Source organism: Lontra canadensis, unplaced genomic scaffold, assembly GCF_010015895.1.
Source record: "Lontra canadensis isolate GAN:19392208 unplaced genomic scaffold, GSC_riverotter_1.0 scaffold58, whole genome shotgun sequence".
NCBI classification, from domain to species: domain Eukaryota; kingdom Metazoa; phylum Chordata; class Mammalia; order Carnivora; family Mustelidae; genus Lontra; species Lontra canadensis.
The window spans coordinates 2,137,737-2,160,927 of NW_022631052.1; positions in this window are offsets into that span (position 1 = coordinate 2,137,737).

A 23,191-nucleotide genomic window follows, 5' to 3' on the forward strand; every position below is an offset into this window, starting at 1 on the left:
CTCTGACCCACTTCTCAAATCCTCACTATGCCCTGCCCTCTGGCCAAGGTCCGTCTCACATGGCAAGACTCCCTGACTCTACTTCCTCACTGCCCCAATGTATGCTTGGCACTGTCACAGGGGACTCTTTCTAATCTACCTGACCATAATCTTTGTTCCTTTGCCCCCAACCTTTGGTTCTACCAGACTAAGAGAATAAGCCTCAAACTTCTACCACGGAATTCAGTTCACTTTAGGTCCACTTTGCCATTTCAGCCTTAAGTCAAGCATCCAAGGCATCCGTGCCAGTCCTCCATCCAAGTCGCAGCAGCATTAATGGACCTCCTGAATTTGAACCTGCATATTCATATCTTAAAATCTCAACTCACATTGTTCTCTCTTTCCCCAGGCCCTTCTTTTAACTTGAATCTTAAAATACAAGGGCCTTGACTTATGTTTGATACTGCAAATGTTTCCTTTTGCTTTTACTGAGAAATAGCCTATGTTGGAAAATGCATAGATTTTTTGAGCCAGAGTATCTGGGATGGAATTTTCGTTGCCATTTACAAGCTCTGTGACATTTACTTCACTGTACTGTACCATGGTTTCCTCATCTGTAAAATAGGGATGAGAATAAGAAAAGCAGTCTCATATCCCAACATTTGCAAAGCAGAGAAGTACTGAACACAATAAACACTTGAAAGTGTTCATTATTACCATTACCAGACTCTAAATTGGTATTATCTTCTGTTGCTGTTGAGCATGTTGGATTTTTGCTCCTAAATTCATGTTCCCCTCCCAAAGATATGGAGCCTTTTGAATTCCTGTGGCTGCTTTTATAGCTTTTTGGCCTTAGTCTTTGTACATCATAATTAAGAGCCCGAGCTCTGAGGCCAAGCTTTCTTGACTCTTGTCTTGGGTAAGTTAACTGAGTTAAGCCTCAGTTTCTCCATCTATAAAATGAATTAATAATAATTCCTGCCTTATAAGGTTGGTTTGGAAGATTAAATGTGTGAATGTCTGAAAGTGCTTAACATGAGACTAGCACATAGTAAACACTCAATAAATATTAGCTAGTATTACTATTAGCGAGACAGAAGTGGGGGAGGGAGAGAATATATTCAAGACAGTTTAAATAAGGTAGAATTTATTTTAAGGACCCGGACAGAAAAAAATACTACTACCATGAACATTACTGACATTTGGGGGGGCTAGACCATTCTTTGTTGGGGGGCTGTTCTGGACATTACAGAATATTTAAGCAGCATCCCTCTGGCCTCTACCCACTAAATACGGACAGCATTCCCCTCACTCAGTTGGGACTATCAAAAATGTCTCCAGACACTGACTAATATCCCTTGCAGAGGTGGGGTACTGGGTATAAAAATCACTTCTGTGGTGCCTGGGTGGCTCAGTGGGCTAAGCCTCTGCCTTCGGCTCAGGTCATGATCTCAGGGTCCTGAGATGGAGCCCCACATCGGGCTGTCTGCTCAGCAAGGAACCTGCTTCCCCCCCTCTCTCTGCCTGCCTCTCTGCCTACTTGTGATCTCTCTTTAAAAAAAATCACCTCCTATTGAGAACCACTGGGCTACCCTCACACGACCCAGAAAGTACCTGCTCCTCTTGGCTTCTTTCTACTTGTTAAATTACTCTGCAAATCAGCTTCCTCTGTTAAGTTTCACCATTCTGCTTCTTCATAACGTATGTCTACCTGGGCGTTAGCTTGTCATGACACCAACCCTGGCTCTCACCCATGCCCATACCCTTTAAGAGGTCCAGCACCCAACGTGGCTGATTTCTAGTTCTCTTTATGCAAATTCTCAAGAAACAAAGACTCCGATTGGCTGAACTACAGTTAAGTGACCACCTCTAGTCCAATCAGCTGTGACCAGGAGAGAAGAGGCACCTGGGATAATGAGCACCGGGGCCACAGGTTCCTCGCCTTCAGAGGTCCCGTCGCATGTCTCCAAAGAAGTAGCTGTGGTCAGGTCAGGTGTGGCCTATCCCTGTAGCATGTCTTCTCCCTTTTCCTCAGACGGTCCTCAAACGTGTCTCCCATTGCTGAGGAGTCTGCTGGCACTCCTTTCCATCAAGTTTCTGCCTCTGGTCAGTCAGAGGCATTTTAGCATGACTTTCAAGGGATGCACAGGCTTCGGATGGGGTCCCAGGGAATGTCCAGACATGCATTTTGCACCTTCGGAGGCTTCTGGATCCTTTGGATCCCTTTGGATCCCCAGGATTGATTCGGATCCTTAAGATTGCAAGATTAGTGAGCTGTTCCCATGTGTACTGAAGGAGATCAGAATATGCCAGCCCACAATAGCCACTTTCGCATGAGGCTTGTCTGGAGGTAAAGGTAATTAAGAAGCAGCCAACACAAGGAGTTCTCTGTTCTCCCTCCTCCCTTCTGGACCAGGAGAGAAAACAACCACTGGAGACAGAACCTGAGCACCGAAATAAGCCTTCAGGACAAACTTTACTAAAATAACTCCTATCTTCCGTTAGTTTCTCCCATATATTTACCTTTCCACAATCTGCTACACCTAAAAGCCCAAACCCCTTCTCCTTTGCCTTGTCGCTTCTCCATAAATGTACTTTCTTTTGTTTAGATGGTATAGAAGACCCCGGGTCTAATCACCGCTTTGGGTCATTTCTTTTCTAAGAAGGCTTCAGGCCTCCGTACAGGTAAAAATAAATAAATAAATAAATAAATAAATAAATAAATAAATAAATAAATAAATATTAATATTACTACCAAATAAAATGTGTATACCTCCTCTCCTGTTAATCTGTTTTGGTTTTTTGTTGTTGTGTTTGTTTGTTTGTTTTGTCTATTTGCAGGGCCCCACTTCAGAAAGTCTACCCACGTTATTATAAGCACACTAGACCAACTGTTTTCTTAGCTTTTGTTGGAACAAAGATCTTTGCAAGACAAGACGCAACATCTTTAAGCTGCATATAATTTCAGGGTGGCTCATGGCCCTCATCCCAAGGCCATTTTTTGGCTCCTATAAGACTTCACGCCTATAGGAGAGGAAGATATATGTAAATCAGTTGAACATCTATTGTATCCAGGGTGTTGGCAACACACACATTTACCTTATCTGAATTCAATTATGAAAAAGAGAGAAAAATTTATCCTGTGGCTCTTAAAACCAATCACACTAGGATTTGGCTCCAGTGCCCCAGAGAAAGGAAGGTTCACAATCAAGATGTAAAGAGAAACAAGGTAAGTTAATTCTTGCCTTTTGCCCTTGTAAAGACCCAGGGCAATTTAAGGTAATTTGGGCCACACAAGATTTTTGCCTAAAGCACTAAGACCAGAACCCCTACCTTTAACCTCCCATTCAAGATGTAACCCCACATGCTTTCCGTATCTGTGGTTTTCAAACTGCAGGCCTCCACCCACAGGTGGTCATAAAATCGATTTAGTGGGTCATGACCAGCATTTTTTTAAAAAATTGAATAGAACAGAATAGAAAATAGCAGAGCACAAGTTTCATAGTGTGAATATTATTTCATAAAAGTTTTGCTTCATTTGTGTGTGTGTTTCTTACCCTGGTCAAAAACATTTGAAAGTCATTGTTCTGTATTCCGTGCTGCCCAATACTGCTAGTCATTAGCACATGTGGTTGGTCAAAACAGACATGAGCTGTTAAGTATAAAATGCACACTGAATTTCAAAGACTGAAGATGAAAAAAAAATGTAGAATATCTAATAAATAATTGTTACATTGATTACATGTTGAAATATAACATTTGCCTTTGGATATATTATGTTAAATAAAATACTAAAATTAATTTTGCATGTTTATTTTTACTGTCACTATGTGGCTAGTAGAAAAATGCTAATTATATATTAAGTTGTCATTATATGCCTGTTGGACAGTGCTGCTCTTTATGGTTTAGCAAAATATACATTGTACATACACATGACATACTTATAATCTGGTTTATAATATAGCACTTTCAAAATTTTTTTAAGTTTTTTTTTGTTTTTTTGTTTTTTTTTAGAGAGCAAGCAAGGGGTGGGGGATAGTGGGGAGGGCAGAGGAGAGGGAAAGAAAGGATCTCTAGCAGACTTCAGGCTGAGTGTGGATCCCATTGTGGAGCTCTGTCTCACAACCCTGAGATCATCATCTGAGCTGAAATCAAGAGACAGAGGCTTAACTGACTGAGCAACACAGGTGCCCCAAAATAGCATCTTTATAGAGCATCTATACCATATTATTACCAAACACTGAGAAAGATTCATTCAATGTCAAAATGGCTGCCCCATTACCTAACACCCCAACCTCTAATGCAGAGAGCACCTTCTGACTCAGGCTTAGTGCACCTATCTGCCTGACTTAGCTGAATGTTGGAGGGCCTTAGCAGAGGTGACAGATGCCTCGGAAATGTATTATTTATTCTCTAAATTTATTCAGGACGGATTATGATCATCCTGCCAATGGTTATGCACCCCAAAAGACCACACATACTGAATCCGGCAGGAAATGACCACATATTCACTTCCTGTGTACTCTGTGAATCTCCCTGTGTATCAGCTTTAGCTTTCAGCCTCATTCCCCATCTTCTTTCCTCTCCTCGCTCAGGGAAGGTCATATTGCCTACCAATCATAATCTTAATATTCTACTAGTCAAAGGCATGTTACAATGACCCTCCAACATGCATGTACAGCACATGCACACACACACACACACACACACACACACACACACACATACACACACACACAAACACACTTGCCAGTCCTAATTAGTTCTGGCCTCTCTGGAGCCACTCATTTTTCTCTGGCTGACCCCTTCTACTGCCAGTACTTCTAATCACATTGGTCTTAGGAATTTTTCTCTACCATGAGGTAACTATAATAATAATAATAATGACAGTAAGTAGCTGTCTCTTATAGCTCACTTATCTTCCAGAGATTATGCTAAGCACTTTCTCTCATGTAAACATAACAATTTTGTTGTGATGCAAACACTTTTCCATTTTAGAAATAAAGAAACTTTGCCGTATGAGGTGATTTAAACTGTAAGATCCATAATGTCTTGCTCACAATAAACCCAATGTGTACAAAAAGTGCATGGCACATATGTTTAAGTGCTCAAAAAATGTCTGTTGTGAATAAATAAGTAAATGATGAAGACATACCACTGTCTACTTTTACTTATAGCTGTGTCTATGTGGCACCAATCTTACGAAGTTAAGCTAACAAGTGCCTTGAGGACAGAATTTATTTTTGCATTTCCTGGGCTTAGCACAATGCCTGCCACAAAGTGGACACTCGAAGAAATGTCAAATAAACCAATAAAAAAATAATAAATGATTAAATGTCACAACTTCAGAATATGACCATCCCTCACTATGAATCATTCGGTGGCTCCCTATTACCCTCGGCTTAAGTTCAAATTATTCTTTATGGCCTACAAAGACTCCCTCACCACTTGAGCCTCACCTCTTGCCACTTGGAGCTCCAGCTACATTGAAATTCTTTCAGCTCCTCAATTTCGGAGTTAGGGTTAGGGTTAGAGTCCCTACTTCCCTATTCAGGACCTTTCACGCGGCCATTCTCACCTGTTCCCAGCCCCAGGGCTTTGCCTTTGACCTAGCCAAGCCTTTCTCACCTCCTAGTGAAACCTTTTCTGACCCTCATCTAGATTAATCCCATTTAGGTAGTTCTCACGTCACCCTATACTTCTCTTTTAGTGCTTATCACAAGGACAACTCAATAATTATTTTTACTTTTTTTCTTTTTTTGGTCCAACATTTATTTCCTGTAAGCCCTAGAAGCTAAGGAGCATGTCTGTTTTGTATATCACGATATACCTTGTATCTTGCCTACTGGTGGGAAACCAATGGCCTACATGTGTTTTCTGGCCTACCTTCTGAATATTGTGTGTGTATGTTACATACATATATAATTTGTTATATGCTATATTTATAATTGTTATATATATGTTATATATATAATTGGTTCATTATAAAATTTAAAATATACATATTTCACAAAAAATCTGGGTTTATGGCTTCTCTAGGGGAAAAAAAAATCCAAAGATTTGGAATACTACATATATAATTAGGATAGGTGAGCAATGCCACAAAAACAAGGCCAAAATCTCAAACTGTTTTCTCACTCACTCTCCATTTCCATCTAGGGAGGCTGTGGCTCTGCACTCTGCCTCTCCCCTAGCTCCATCTGGAACACTGACAGTCACTGAGGCCGAAGGAAAAGGAGACACAACAAACCAAGCTTATGGCTTTCACCCAGAAATGACACACGCCTCTTCCACCCATGTTTCATTGGCCAAAACCAGTCAACAGGGAGAGGATATATCATACCCTTGCAGGAAGAACCACTGCAGGAGGGACAATGGAATGCCTGGAAAGCAGGATTACAAATCTATCCCAGAGGGATGTCTGGGTGGCTCAGTCGGTTGAACATCTGCCTTTGGCTCAGGTCAGATCCCAGGGTCCTGGGACCGAGCCCCATACAGGGCTCCTTGCTCAGCAGGAAGGCTGCTTCTCCCTCTGTCTGCCACGTCTTCTGCTTGTGTACTCTCTCTCTCTGACAAGTAAGTAAAATCTTTAAAAAAAAAAAAAAAAATCTATCCCAGAGAAACAGCTGGCCGGAGCTGAAAAGCACCTGCCTCCTATAGATGGGACACTGACTCCAGTCTGACACTCATCTCTCTTCCTTCATAACTCATCACGCACCATGCTCGTTCCTTGTTGGAATTTAGGCTCGCTATCACGACGGTGGGGAGTCAAAGAGCAAACAAGTGAATAAATAAACAAGGCTTCCTAGGGGCGCCTGGGTGGCTCAGTGGGTTAAAGCCGCTGCCTTCGGTTCGGGTCATGATCCCAGGGTCCTGGGATCGAGCGCCGCGTCGGGCTCTCTGCTTGGCAGGGAGCCTGCTTCCCTTCCTCTCTCTCTGCCTACCTCTCTGCCTACTTGTGATCTCTGTCTGTCAAATAAATAAATAAAATCTTTAAAAAAAAAAAAACAAGGCTTCCTATATATTATGGCACAAATGAAAATTGCTCCTTGAGAAGCAAACTTTTATGCCAGGGCCTGGTGATTCAGTCTCTGCCTGTCTTGGGATACCTTGCCTGGACTAGCTCTGCCTCCAGTGACTGCTTTGTTGGCCGGCATGGAGGTGGATGACACCTCCATGCAAACTCCCCATGACTGCAGCACAAATGGAACATTTGTCCCCTAAGTGACGGAGCGGCCATTACTCATGGCAGGCTGGCCAACGTTTATGAAACAGATGGGAGCTAGTGTGTAGGGTAAGCAGGAAGCTCTCACAGGTGGAAAAACGTTTTGGGGTGCAGCCTCATTATTATGTTTCTAATGGCCAGAGGATCAAACATTAATCTTGAATGCCTTGCTTCCCAGTAGTGACAAGAAAGGATTCTCTTTGCTCTGTTAATGGGCTCACGAGCCTGGTGGGCAGATTTCCCACAATTAATTTCTTGCTTTCTTCACACTGTAAAGGTACTGGCAACCCAAGTTTTCTCTAGACTCTTATTTCTTCCTTTTTTTAAAATGTATTTTTAAAGATTGTATTTATTTGAGAGAGAGCATGAGCAGGGGTGGGAGGAAAGAGGGGAGGGAGAAGCAGACTCCTGGCTGAGCAGGAAGCCCAACGCAGGGCTGGGCCCCAGGACCTCAGGATCACTACCCCAGCCGAAGGCAGATGCTCAACCTTCTGAGCCACCCAGGTGTCCTTACTTCTATATTTTTTTTTTAAAGATTGACTGATTGATTTTCAGAGAGAGAGGGCAAGCATGTAAGCAGGGGGAGGTGCAGAGGGACTCTTAAGCAGACTCCCTGCTGAGCACAGGGCCTACAGGGCTCAATCTTACAACCTTCAGGACCATGACCTGAGCAAAAACCAAGAGTTGGATGCTGAACCAACTAAGTCACCCAGGCTCCCCACTAGACTTTTATTTATAAGAGGCCTTAAGGGGCGCCTGGGTAGCTCAGTGGCTTAAAGCCTCTGCCTTTGGCTCAGGTCACGATCCCAGGGTCCTAGGATCGAGCCCCACATTGAGCTCTCTGCTCAGAGGGGAGCCTGCGTCTCTGCCTACTTGTGATCTCTGTCAAATAAATAAATAAAATCTTAAAAAATAAAAAAGAGGCCTTAAAATGCCATGATAATGAACCTACAGTATGAATTACTGGTAAAACAATCTCTTGCCCCAGTCCGTATCAGCTCTGCTAACCTCCTTTCACCAGGCTACTAGATTTTGAGTTATCTACACACAAACACCAAGTGTTGCCATTTGCACCCTTGAGTGACATCATTACATTTTTCGCCGTATTCCAAATCATCCCCTTTCTGGTTCTCATCTGCTCACTCTCTCATACTTGTATGTGAGTAAATATATACACATACACATTTATGAATGTATAAACTTTATTATTTCTTCCATTGTCTATTTAGTACCAGGCTAGGCAGATGGGGTAAAATGGTGACTATGTAAGCAATGGGTGCTAACCTTCTGGAACTCAGAGTCTTGTGCAAAGATAGCAGAAATAAGAAATTGTTCTAAGTTCTACAGTAAGAGAAGTTCAAAGAGCTACAGGAAGCCGGAGCCCGGACCAAGAAGTTTCACGGACCACTTCCCAGAAGAAAGGATATTTTAACCTAAGACCTAAAGGTTGGCAGTCATTAGTGAGGCCTCTTCAGGCAGAAGAACTGTGAGAAGACCCAGAATCCAAAAAGGGCATGGGATCTTGAGGGAACAAATGGGTTCAGTTCGGCTAGGACATGAGCAGCAGGAGGCAGGATAGGAAGCAGGTGGGGAAAAACTAAGAGCAGAAGCTAATGAGGAAATCGAGAGCCAGAACTTATAATGCCTGTGTGCCCTGTGAAGCAGCTGGAACTTAATTCCAAGTGAAACAGGGAGCCAATGAAGGGTTTTAAGTAGGAAGGTGATATGATCCAATTTATATTTTCTCCACGGGAATATTTAAAACGGGCTGGAAGTCTTGGTATTGACCCAGCAGAATGGATTTAGACAGGGTCCTGAAGGCTCCCTGCTCTTCTGGGCATTTACCCACTGACTGCTGAAGGTCTGAAGTGTCCGGGGGAGGAGCTGGACTGCCGGGGGGAGGGGGGTTCGAGGCGGGAGGGGGGTTGTTCAGGACAGCCGGTGTTTATCACTGTATGGTATTACTTTATCACCACATTAATTATATCCATAAAGATCTAAAAGCATACATAGGAGAAACACAAAGAAAATATACACCAGCAAAACTTGTCTTATAGGATGACGGGATTAGTGGTCCAGGTCAGAAGTATCTTAATGTTTTAACAACCAGTATGGACCTCCTGGGGCATCGCAGCTAAATACATGTGCTAATGTCTTCACAGAACAAACAAGCCAGGATAATATTTTGAAAGATTAAGTGATGTTCTTTTCTCCTTCCACCAGTATGTCCTGTTATCCCAAGACCATGCTCTATTCAAGGGGTCAGACCCTGGTCAGACCCTGAAAACAGAAAAAAAAAAAAAAAAAGGCTTTTAAATTTCAAAAGACTGAACCTTGAAGGGAGTTGGGTCAAAGGAAAAATAAACACAAAGAGCCAGACCAGGGTTTTCTGTCTTCAAGACAAGACAAAAAAAGAAAGCAGAGAAGAAAGTTTGGGTATTGGGGAGACCTGCCCTCTAGCCTCACTCGGGGGCACTATAAGAGAGACCCCAGTAAGAAATTAGAGTACTGGGGATCTGTGCTCTGAGTGGTTCATCCAAGAAACCAGCAAGAACCCAAGGGGGACATGGAAAGGATCCAGGCACATGAAATAGTCTTACAGATCTCCTCCCACAGGACTACATGCATCTCAGCCCCTGATAACCTCCAATACTCAGATATTATTTAAGCCTCTGGCAACTTAAAAAAGAAAGATGCTCTCAGAACCCACCTCTAAGAGACAGTGTTGGGACAAACGGGGAATTTGGAATATGGACTAGATTTTAGCTGAGATTATGAAATTATTGTTAATTTTCTTAATTGTGAAAGTGGTATTGCAATTATGTCAAAGAGAGTCCTTTTACTTAGGAAAATGTAAAATGAACTACCAAGAGATTAAATACCCTAATTTCTGCAAATTATTTTCCAAATAATTCAGCAGGCAAAACATACAGGTACACAAGAGAGAGAAAGCAAATCCAGCAAAATGTTAATCATCGATCCGGAAGGGGGCGGTATACCAGTGTTCATGGTACTATTGTTTCAGCTCTCCCATAGCTTTAATTTTTTAACATGTAAACTTTTAAAATAAACTTTTATAACAGAGTTCATAATAATAATTATAAATGCTAGAAATCACAAGGAAAATGTTGATCTGATAATACTAATTTAAAATATTTTAACCAGCATAGGGAATGGTTATCACACATAGAGAACATGAAGGTACGAGTACCAGTTGTTGAATAGAGTAGCTGGGATTATCTCCGGCATTTTTCTCCATTATTCACCTTTCTGTGCTTTTATAATATTAAAAATTACTTTTAGATGGTATCTTAAAGAAAGATGGGTGGGGAGAAGAAATCCTGAATTGACTAAGATCAAGTATTTGCTATCCAATATCATGGGGAGTTCAGAATAAAAATTAAAGTGAATTATGGAAGAGTGAGGAAGTTACTTCTATTTCTGGGTTGGTGGAGCAAGAGTTACACAAAGCAGGTTTCCTAGTTGCAATCAACAGAAACCAACTCTGGCTCCTTGAAGCATTCTGGGGATGATGGGGAGCTAGCAGAACCATTAGGAAGCCTGGAGAGCCAGGCCTGGCACATGGACAGGAAGAAAGGTAGGGTGGCCAACAGTCATGCCAAACCCGGGTGACAAGAGCCAATCAGAGAGGACAGGACTGCAGCAGCCACTGAACTGGGGGCAGGCTATAGCTCAGACCTCTGCCCCTCCTCTCCTGGGTACTGAGTGCACTGAGTGCTGACACTGGCACCATCACTGGCCTCCAGAAGCCCACTGCTGCTCCTGACATCTCCAAAATCCTCCACTCCATTTCGAAGACTCCATTTCTAAGTCGTACACGTGTGCATCTGATTGGCCAAGTCTGGGTCACATCTCACATGTGGGCTGCAGAGGACACTGGGATAGCAATGACCTCATCATTGGAGTTCCTCTAATGCGAAAAGGGCCCTGCCTCCCACTAAGACTCATATAATGGGATATTTTTCAAAGATAAGATGGAAAGTCTGACGCTGGGCACCAAAAATGACAAATGCCACTGTGCAGTGAACCAGACACCACAATAAGAGAAAACAAGACTGAGATTTGGCCCACGCCCTCGAGGAGCAACTTTGAGGGTGGATGTTACATCTTATTATTCTTTGTTAACCCATGGTGCTTAGCACAGAGTAAACACTCAATACGTGTTTACTAAATAAATAAAAATAAATGACCAGTCTGCCTGGACAAATCAAACAACCTTTTGCTAGCAGAGGACTGAATAAAAGAATTCCCTAGAACCTTCTAGCATGACGATTCTTGGAATTTATGATCTTGCCTGAGAATGCCTGAGACTCAGGGATCTCCCAGAGACTGAACCACAAGCTAGAGGAAAACTGCACTGATACACTAAACCTTACCAAATATTAAATTTTTTAAAATGGACCCAACTAGAAAACAAATTCAAATCAAGTTTAAATCCAAACAGCTAAAAACAATTGAACAAGAATGAAATTTGTTCTGAGTCCCTACTTAAGGCTGAATTTTCTTATCTTTTAAGCAAAAAGCCCAATGTCATTCGTTTTGGTCATACACTGGCCCGTGGTGTCATGCTGGGCTATGTCACAGCATATATCAGCAATAATTTTATACATGTGTTCTCCCCAGCTCCCTACCTCTGAGCTTGAATCAATTTCCAATCACCGTTTGCACATTTCATGCCAAAAGGCTGCAGTGGGGGATGCCAAGGGCTGGTGTGAAATCACTTGTTCTGCACATCTGTAAACATGGATAAGAATCATCTCTCTTTGCAATGGTTTTGGTCTCAGTTTAACTAGACACAAACTCGCTAGATCCTGTGCATTCTCTGGACTTTTCATTAATTTACTCATTCAACAACTTTGCACTGACTGCTTATTATGGGCCAGGAACTGTGCTAGACACCAGGGATATACCAGTGACCAGAAAAGGTGTGGATCTTGAATTCATGGCACTTAAATTCTAGGTGGAGACCCATAAATGAATATGCAACTACAAAATGGAATGGTTATTAGAGGGGAAAAACAAACAAACTGGGTGCTATATACAAAAACAACAGGAAATCTAATTCGGAATGGAGTACCTCAGGAAGCAACGTTGAGCCTGCAACCTAAACACTGAGAAGAGTAGGGGCACCTGGGTGGCTCAGTGGGTTAAAGCCTCTGCCTTCGGCTCAGGTCATGATCTCAGGGTCCTGGGATCGAGCCCCACATCGGGCTCTCTGCTCAGCAGGGAGCCTGCTTCCCCCTCTCTCTCTGCCTGCCTCTCTGCCTACTTGTGATCTCTGTCAAATATATAAATAAAATCTTTAAAAACAAACAAACAAACAAACATTGAGAAGAGTAGTTATGGGCTGAATTGTGTCTCCCCAAAGCTCATATTTTGAAACCCTTATCCCCAGGACCTCAGAATGTAACTGTATGGAGACAGAGTCCTGAAAGAGGTAGTTAAGTTAAAATGAAGTCATTAGGATGGGCCTTATCCCAATAGGGCTGGTGTTCTTATAAAAGGAAATTTAGATAGACACACCCAGAGGGAAGACCACAGGAGGACACAATGGAGAAAGCCATCTACAAGCCAAGGCCTTGGAAGAAACCAACCCTGCTGACACCTTGATCTCGCACTTCTAGAACTGTAAGAAAAGTCATTTGTTTTTTAAGTCACCCAAGCTGTGGTACTTTGTCATGGCAGCCCTAACGAACTCACAGAAAGGTAAACCAGGTAAAGGATCAGGGTGAGGAAAAGAGATCAAGGCCGAGGGAAAAGAAAGAAAGAGCAAAGACCAGAGTCAGAATAGAGTCTTGCCCCATCAGAGGATGGAAAACCCAATAAACTTTACTCTTTGGAGCTGAGTCAAGACAGGGAAGGATGGGACAAAGCAGAACTGGAGAGGGGACAGAAGCCACAACATATAGGATCCAACAGGCCATGTTAAGGATCTTGACATTTAATAATTTTGGAGAAGGGGGTTGACATACAGTTAAATATTGTGTTGTCCAATGAATGGAGGAGCACTACAGCAGAGGTTGAGAACTGTAAACAGACACGTATTTAGAAGGTAGAACTGATGGGCCTGCTGGACGTTTGGGCATGGGAGCTGCAAGAGGCGGGTGGCAAGAAGAGTACACTGGCTTCCAGCTTGAGTACCTGGGTGCATTTAGTAGAACATTTTCTTATGTGGAGAGAAGGTCTGGAAGCCATCTTTTGGCTGAGACACCAGACAAGAGGTATAATCTCTTCAGGCAAAGGTCAAGGTGCTCAGCCCGGAAAACAAGGTTCTTCTAAATCTACCCCCTACCTGCCTTCTCAAGCTGCCTCTCTCATTACTTACCCTCCTCCCCCACATTCCATGCCCTACACACACCAGATTTCTCCTTGCTCCCCCTATATAAAACATGCATACTCCACCTCTCTGGGAACCTCTGCCCATCATTCCATATCCTGTGCAAATACAACCTCTCCCAAACCCTCCTTTATTCTGCATCCACCTGGACCTCACCTCTCCCTCTAGTGACCTTCTTTATATCTTGGTTTGACCAAAGCACTAATTACATGCATGCCATGCCCTCACATCACACCCTGTTCTCTTTTTTTCCAATCCCTATTCCAATTTGTAATTATATATTCATTTATGAGTTTCCTTCTAGAATTTAAGTGCCATGAATTCAAGATTAAGTCCATGTGGCTAAATCCAAGGGACACTTTTGACCCTTATGTTCCCTGACCTTTCCATAGAACTCAATATGTATTCTAGTGCTTTTTTTACATTTTAATTTGAACTGTTTCTATAGAAAAGTTGTAAGAATAATATAGTGAACACCCATGTCTTGTTAACCCAGATTCTCTGATTAATCTTTTCCTGCCTTATGTGTTTATCCCTTTTTTTCTGGGCCATGGAAATGTAAGTTGCAAATATCACAATGCTTTACTCCTAAATACTTCATGTTTCCTAAGAACAAAGATCTTTCTTTGTTAAAGAAACAAAGATCTTACATCATCATAGCACAATTATCAGATTTTAGAAAAATAATATTGATGCAACACTACTGTCTTAGTCTGATCAGGCTGCTTTAAGAGACTACCATAGAGGGGCGCCTGGGTGGCTCAGTGGGTTAAAGCCTCTGCCTTCGGCTCAGGTCATGATCCCAGGGTCCTGGGATCGAGCCCCACATCGGGCTCTCTGCTCGGCAGGGAGCCTACCTCCCCCTCTCTCTCTCTGCCTGCCTCTCTGTCTACTTGTGATTTCTGTCAAATAAATAAAATCTTTAAAAAAGAGAGAGAGAGACTACCATAGACAGGGTTGCTTGTAAGCAACAGAAATTTATTCCTCATTGTTTCAGATACTAGGAAGTCCAAGATCAAGGTGCCTGCAAATCCAGTGTCTGAAAAAGGCCACTTCCTGGTTCTTAGATTGCTGTCTTCTTACCATGTCCTCAAATGAGGGGTGGGAGCGAGGGAGGTCTCTGACGCCTCCTTTATAAGGGCACCAATCCCATTCAAGAGGGTTCCACCTTCATGACCTAATCACCTCCCAAAGGCCTTGCTTCCAAATACCATCACACTGGGTGGTAGAACTTAACATGTGAATTTAGGGGGGACTCAAACATTCAGTCTATACCAACTCTTACCTAAGAGACCATTTTAAATTTTGTAAATTGCGGCACCAGGGTGGCTATTGGTGAAGCATCTCTTGGTTTCAGCCCAGGTCATGATCTCATAGGTCGTGAGATTGAGTCCCGCATCTGGTTCTGCACTCAATGTGCAGTCTGCTTGAAGGTTCTCTCCTTCTGCCCCTCCCCCCACTTGTGCCCTCACACATGCTCTCTCTCTAAAATAAATAAATCTTTTTAAAATGCAATAAAATTTTGTAAGCTGTTCCTATAACGTCTTTTAGAGTGACTTTTTTCTGATCTAAGATCAAATCTAAAACCACATATTGCATTTAGTTGTCATGTCTTTTTAGTCTCCTTTTATCTGGAACAGTTCCTTAGTCTGCCTTAGTCTTTCAAGATGCAAGTATTTGTGGAAAGTACAGCCCAGTTCTGTAGAATGTCCCTCCATCTGGGTATGTCTGGTATCTCCTCATGACTGGATTCTGGATATGCATTTTGGGGCAGGATTATCACAGAAGAGATGTTGTGTCCTCCTTGGTACACGACATAAGGACGCACATGATACTGGCTCATCCCATCATCCATGATGAACCACTTCCTTGAAGATCTCTCTTCCCTTGGTTCCTGTGCCTATCTTCCTACCTCCTTGGCAGATGCTTCTTGGTATTTTTTTTTATGGGCTTTTCTTCCTCTGCCAACCCATAACCGTTGGCCAGACACATAAGCAAGGAGCGTGTTCTAGACTCTTCATTCTTTAATTCTTCTCCAACATGTTCTTCTGTATCCTGAATCTAATCTTCTAGAACTTTAGTTACCACCTTTGCACTGATGGTTCTCAAACTTTCTACTCTCCTCACCCTGGATCTCTCTCCTCAACTCCAGACCCAGAACTGACTACCAGGCAGCTACACCAGGATGTGACAATGTCCAAGAAAGAATGCATCATCTTCCCTGCCCCAAGCCTGTCTCTCTTCGTCCTGGGATAAATGACCCAGAGCTCAAGCCATTCATCCATCTTACAACAATTCACTGAGGCACTCAGAACTTTCACATTTATTTATGCAAAGTCTTCCTTCATGGATTTTTAATTTCTTTAAATGAGAGCTGTATCTGTCTTCTTTGCTATTGTGTCCCTAGAAATGCCTCACCCTTGAAAATGGTAGCTGTTTCGAATCAGACTCTGTTTCCTCACCTCAAAGGTAGAAATAATAATGGCTACTTCACAGGGCTTGGGTGAGGAGCAGATGAGATCACATATGAGCAAGTCCTTTATAAACCTAATGCTGTATTCCCTGGCTACTCAAAATGTCCGAGATCAGCAGCAAGCAACACCTGGGAAGTGGTTAGAAATGTGAGCTTGGGCTCCACCCTGGTTTCACCCACTGCTGAATCCGAATGTCTATTTTAACAAGATTCCCCATGATTTGTATATGCAGTGACGTTTGAGAAAGACTGCTCAATCCGAAGTGAATTACAAACAGGCACATCCACTGGATATACACCCCATTTGTTAACATTCGGTTCACGGTCTTCCTCACACAGTAAGTCTTTCCTGGTCAAATGAGGAAATGCTAGGTTCACATGAAGGGCACGGCATCGGGGGAACAGCAGGCCTGAAATCGTAGCTTCTAAGGTCTCTCAAAGAACTCTATGTTCTCTAACATAGTTTTGAGAGTAGCAAGGTCCGGCATGGCTGTGATGCTTAGTGGAGATAACGTACATGAAGGATCGTATACGGAACACAGCATGTGATCAATACGTAGCAAATTATATTTGGTTTCATTGTTAAGTACAGAAACTCACATTCAGACGGCTTCCCATTTGCCATGAATGTGTAATCTCTGAGCCTGTCTACGGGCTCCCCTAGGTTCTAAGAGAACAGGAATCTCTCCTTATTCTGTGTCTCAAACAAATTACCATTTCACAGAGATCTGGATGGGTCTACTTTTTTAAGCTACCATTTGTTGAATTCCTACTATGTGCCAGACGCAGACTGAATAAAGTGGAAATGTCTGGTTTTTCCATTCCCCATGCTGGTTCCAGGCCTGTAGCACAGAAGGCAGGCAGGGGCTAGAGCAGCAGAACAGAAGGCGGGGAACGAACGGGAAGGAGGAGTTGATGGTTAAAGGAGCAGATTGGTGTCCTCGGGCTCCTTTTGCCAAAATTTATTTCAATCTGGCTCATTTCTTTTTTCCCCCAAGCTTCAAATTTAACAAGCTCGAAATAATAATTTCCACTAGTGCTTTCTGCACCCAGACCCTTACCTAATAAAGGTGCTTCTTAAATATCAAGTGCCACTCGTACCTAAGATGATTGTGGCTCTTCAAAAAGAAAGACGTGCCAGGTAACAGGCATTGCAAAATTACAGACTGACATTCTCCAAAACCCTGACAACATTCTGAGGAACACTATATTGTGCACCCTCCAAAAACAAAATCATACCACAGACACAAAGTTCTACATACAATGTCGGGGAAAGGAGGGTTGCAAGCCTTAAAGAAGACTCAAGAATCTTCCACTTAAAATGTCTAGATTTAAGGCTCACTTGCTTCTCTTCACACAGATCCTCATGTACCAACCAATACACATGTGTGTGCACGCATACACACACACACACACACACACAGTGCATTTTCATTTACCTCATTACCTCTCTAGATCCAGAAGCAGAATAAATTAACATTTTCCTGGCAGGCAAGTGGAGACATGTTTTGTCTAGAGATTACACAGATTAAACTATCAAGTGCCATAACCTACCCTCAATAAGGCTCAAAGATAGACAGGAAAATTTAGACACTGCCATCTAAAGCCCAGCAGGAAACAGTAACCTCATATCTCAGGAGCACCCTAGCCCACTTGCCAGAAAGCCCACGGGCTGTGGCCTCCTTCCTGATCTAACGGATGTTGTTCGGTGGAAAACAGATAAAACACATCCTTCTGTGGAATGTGATTAAAAAAACAAAACAAAACATGAAGTCAGAAAGACCACAGTTGCTTTGAAGCCACTAACAGCTTCATTTTATTCAAAATGGGCTTTTTAATCCAAAGGAGGCATTTGGGCAACAGAAAACAGGGTCCTGTGGCTAAATGCGTGGGACTCGTATGGTCCCCACTCTCTGGGATTCTACAAATATACTGGCTCTACCCCTTTCTCTGAGCCTCAGTTTATTCACACATAGAATGGGGCAATATGAGCACCGACTTTTCGGAGCTGTCCCAAGAGCTCAATAAGGTGACCTGTATAAAGACCCTCGCACAGTGCCTGATACATGGCAAATATTGGACAGAACCACGAACTACAGTATGGATGTCTCGGAAGTCCACAGACTCCAATCTTGATGTCCAGAACACAGCAGAAGTCCCTGAGTCCCACCTACTCCTTCCCTCCCCCACAGTGTTCTATCATGTACCAGAGTATCCTGGTGACACACTGTACCCAACACTACAGAACTTGACAAAAGTTGATGACTTGAACTCATCTGGGTTTTTAAATTTTTTTCTTTATTGTAGGAATGTATTATAATTGTATCTGTAAAATAAAAACAAATTTTAATAGATATTTATATATTTATATGTGTGTGTTCTGTAAAACACATAGAGAAAACATAAAGTTTGCTATTTTAACCCGATGTGAACATGCAATCTGATGGCATTGATTACCCTCGTAGTGTTGTGCAACCAATACCACTACCTATTTTCAAAATTTTTCATCACCCCAAACAGAAGCTCTGTACCCATTAGCAATAACTCCCCGTTCTTCTCTCTGCCAGCCTCTGGTAACCTTTACTCTACTTTCTGTCTCCAAGAATTTGCCTGTTCTAGAGATTTCATATATAGTAGCCCCCCCTTATCCATGGCGGATCTGTTCCAAGACCCCTAGGGGATGCCTGACACCACAGATATTACCAGACCCTATATATGTTTTTTCCCTATACATACATACCTGTGATAAAATTTAATTTATAAATTAGGCATAGTAAGAGATTAACCACAATAACGGGTAATAATATTAAACAACTGTAACAACATGCTGCAATAAAGAGTCCTCTGAATGTGGTCTCGCTCTCTCTCGAACTTTGTGACTCGACTGAACTCACCCTTCTTCCTGGGATGCTGTGAGAGGGTAACATGCCCGCGTGACGAGGTGGAGTGAGGTGCGTGACCCAGGCATGGTGATTCAGCGTCAGGCTATCCTGACCTTCTGATGGTATGGGAGGAGGAGGATCTCCTGCTTCCAGGCCACAGGTGGCCACAGGTAACTGAAACCACAGAAAGCAAACCTGTGACTGAGGGGAGGCTGCTGTAAATGGAATCATGTAATATTCGTCCTTTTGTGTCTGGCTTCTTTCATGTAGCTTAAGGTTTTCAAGGTTCACATTGAAATTCACTTACAGTGGCCTATGTCCGAACTTCACCCCTTTTTACAGCTGAGTAATATTCTATGGCAAGGATATGCCACATTTTGCTTATCCATTCATCTGTCAGTGGATGCTTAGGTAGCTTCCACTTTTTACTTATGGCAAGTAATGTTATGAATATAGGAACAGAAAGATCTGTTTGAGTCCCTGCTTTTAACTCTTGGGGAGTCATACCTAGGAATGGAACTGCTGAATCACAGGGTAATTCTAGATTTAACTTTTTAAATTTATTTTTATTTTTTTAAAGATTTCTTAAAAAAAATTTTTTTTTGAGAGAGAGTGAGAGTATGCGTAGAGGGGGAGGGAGAAGCAGGCTCTCTGCTGAGCAGGGAGCCCGATGTGGGGCTCGATCCCAGGATCCTGGGGATCATGACCTGAGCCGAAGGCAGATGCTTAAACTGACTTGAGCCATCCAGGGTGCCCATCTATGTTTAACTTTGTAAAGAAACATCAAATTGTCTTCCACAGTGGCTGCACCATGTTTCATTCCCCACAGCCACATTCAAGAGCTCCAATTTCTCCACATCCTCTCCATGTCCTGTTATTTTCTATAACTCTTTGTTTCTAAGAACATCTCAAGACCATCCCAACAATATAGCAAATTTACTGTTACAAAACAGCTGGGAAGGAACTAATGCTAGTTTAGTGGTTCTCACTCCACTAGGGACAACTCTGTCAGCCTAAAGAACGTTTGACAATGTCTGGGAACATTTTTAGTTGTCATAACTCCCTATAAAATTATTTTACATATTGGTCTTCCCTGTAAGATTTCAAAGTTCTCACTTCTCTTTTCTAAAAACTAACTTCAGTCAAGTTGGTTTTGGCTACAAGCAACAACAGCAAATGAAAAGTGGTCAAAAAATAATATGTCTCACATTTTTAAAAGTCTGGAAATAATGAAGTTTAGTAGTTCAATAAAAACATCAAGGACACAGGCTTTTTCCATCTCTCTGCTTTACCACCACTGGCATGCCAGCTCCTATCCTCAGATTTGTCTCCTCATGGCCTCAAGCTGATTGCTGCAGATCCAGCTATCACATCCCCACACAGCCATGTACAAAGACAGGAAACAGAAATTTACCTCTTTGCACCCAAGAGGAAAACCTATACTAGCATCCAGACAGCAAATTCCCCCCTGGGCCTCATTCACCAGAGTTGTATCAACTACTCATTGGCCAAAAAATAAAATCACTACATTAGGTTTAGGCTCATCAACGTTTATCCCATCAAACTGGAGAGACATCGCCCTCCCTAAGCTTAGAGGAGGGTGACCATCCCACCACTAGAGATACTGAAGGTATTAAGTAATCTGTAGGTTGTTTCATTGGCGCTTCAAAGGTAGCTTACTTGTCATTTGGTTTCAGATGCAAATGATAAAAACCTAACTGGTTTTTTAAATGTGGAAAAAGCCAAGATGCCCTTCAACAGACAAATGGATAAAAAAAGATGTGGCCCATATACACAATGGAATATTAGCCACTTAACCTACTGTGTGACCCTGAAAAGCTCCTCAACCTCTCTGATTCTCCTGCTTGTCACTGTAACAGGAAATGGCTGGAATGCTTGACTTCTGATTTGCTTTCCAATTCCATATTCAACTAATTCCATGACTTCCTCCCTGCACAATGCTTTGACTATTTTTTTTTTCCTAGATGCTACCAATCAGACCAATTTGATTCTCTTTGTATGGCCTGTTACCCACCACAGAGGAACAACTAAAAGAGAGGAATGAAATCAGCTAGGAGCCCCTCTTGACTGAGCAAGCAACTCTGGCAAGCAACTCTAGAGTTCGCAACTCTAGAGCAGCAACTCTAGAATTCGGAGACTTGCAGCCAGATACCTTGTGGGTGAGGAAACCCAGCAGAGAAAGGGAGGTTTGGGCAAGAGGGAGTGGGGAAGCCTACAACTGGGGAGGAAGCTCTGGGCCACAGACTTTGCTCTTTCCCACCTCCCAGACCCAGTTTGGGTGATTTAATTCCAAGCCATGTCTGTAAGGGTGCTTGGCAGAGACTCCTTGGTACCTCTGCAGACTGCATGCTAAAATTAGCCGTGGGTGTGAAGCTGACTCCTTCAGAGTGATTGCAGGGCTCTGGAGGTGCTGGCTTCCACTGATTAGTTATGATGCTGGCTTGCGAGGAAACAATGTCAGGTGCTTGAAGTGTTCAGTGACCCTTAAAAGACAGAATATCATAGCTGAGCCCAAGTGAATATGTCTGCTCTAACAATCTTCTATTCTTCTCCCCAAAGTGATGAGCATAGTTATGGTCAAGAGGTAACAGGATGACAGCCCTCGCATGAGGAGTTATGCAGGTTGAGCACTGCACAACTTTAAGGGTACCATGCATATCGCAGTCTATGGAAGTCTAGGTAAGTGGTGCCCCCTAGAGTTATGCAGGGCTCAACCTGTATAACCACATAGGACAGTCCTTAATGCTGACAGCAAAACAATGGTGAAAAGGCTGCCATGGCTGGAATCCAGAGATTTTCAATCAATCAACACATAATATTTTACACTGATTATATACTGAAGTGCTGCTGTGGATACATTAAGTTAAATGAAATATATATATATATATATGTATGTGTGTATATACACACACACATATATATATATATAAATTTCATCAGTTTCTCTTTTTTTAATGTGGCTGGCATTTGTGGCTTGAATTATATTTCTGCTGGACCATGCTATCTCAGAGGGTCCCTAGCAGTATGGTGCAGTAGCCCACTGGGATAACCCACTCTCTACCACATCCTTTTGCCTGTCTTTCTTCCTTTGCCTATCTCACTTTCCTACTCCCTCACCTAACTTACAAGGGGATCACCTCACAAATAAGCTAACTGGACCCAAATTTGCCTCAAAGCATACCTCTGGGATAAAGTAAGAAACAGATTTGCTATGCTCAGGGAACCACACTAATATGCACCTTTCCTTATACTTGATTTGCATATGATCCAGGAGAGAGGTAAAGAAACCAACACAGGAAAGGTTAAATACCAGATTTAAATAACAGATCAAGAGATGTGCATGATTACCTGCCAAGTGAGTAGTACAGAGAGTAAGTGCTAAGAGCTTGAAGGAGAAATGATATTAATACGGAGCAGTGTGGTTGGGGAAGGAGATTTCTGCTCGGCCTCACAAGATCTAAGTGCTGCCAGTTTACTGCCAAAGAACGAGTTGTGAAATGTGGAGTGTGAGCAAGGACCTAGACTCAGGAATGACTTTGGTGATGATGACAGGTGCTGTTTCTTTTGCGGGAAGTACACTTTGAATTGCAGTGTGTGTGTGTGTGTGTGTGTGTGTGCGCGCGCGTGCACATGTTGGGAGTGGGGGGAAGATGCTAGGATCTGATTCTCTTATATCACTCATTCTAGTGAACAAAGCTGGCAGGGAGAGGTAATGTAGCCGATTTCAGAAAGCACAAAAAAAAGGGGGGGCACCTGGGTGGCTCAATGGGTTAAAGCCTCTGCCTTCAGCTCAGGTCATGATCCCAGGGTCCTGGGATGGAGCCCCACCTTGGGCTCTCTGCTCAGCAGGGAGCCTGCTTCCCACTCCCTCTCTGCCTGCCTCTTTGCCTGACTCTCTGCCTACTTGTGGTCTCTGTCAAATAAATAAAATCTTTAAAAAAAAAAAAACTTTCCAGAAAGGGATCAAACACTATTCCTCTTTCCCATTAGCACCATGCCTTTTGTGACTGAGATAAGCAACTCTAAATGTTACCATAGGAGAAGTACACATTCACTCTATGAGCATTACGGATCACTCACTATGTTCCAGGCACTACTGAAACAGTAGTCCAGAAAACAAAAAGCGAATACTTTGTAACTTTTAATCTGGAGGAAAAAAACAAAAACAAACAACAACAAAAAACCCTACCACCGTTCAGTCCTTTAAAACAAGCAGTAAATAAATGAAAAAAGTATAGAACAGAACTCCTGAA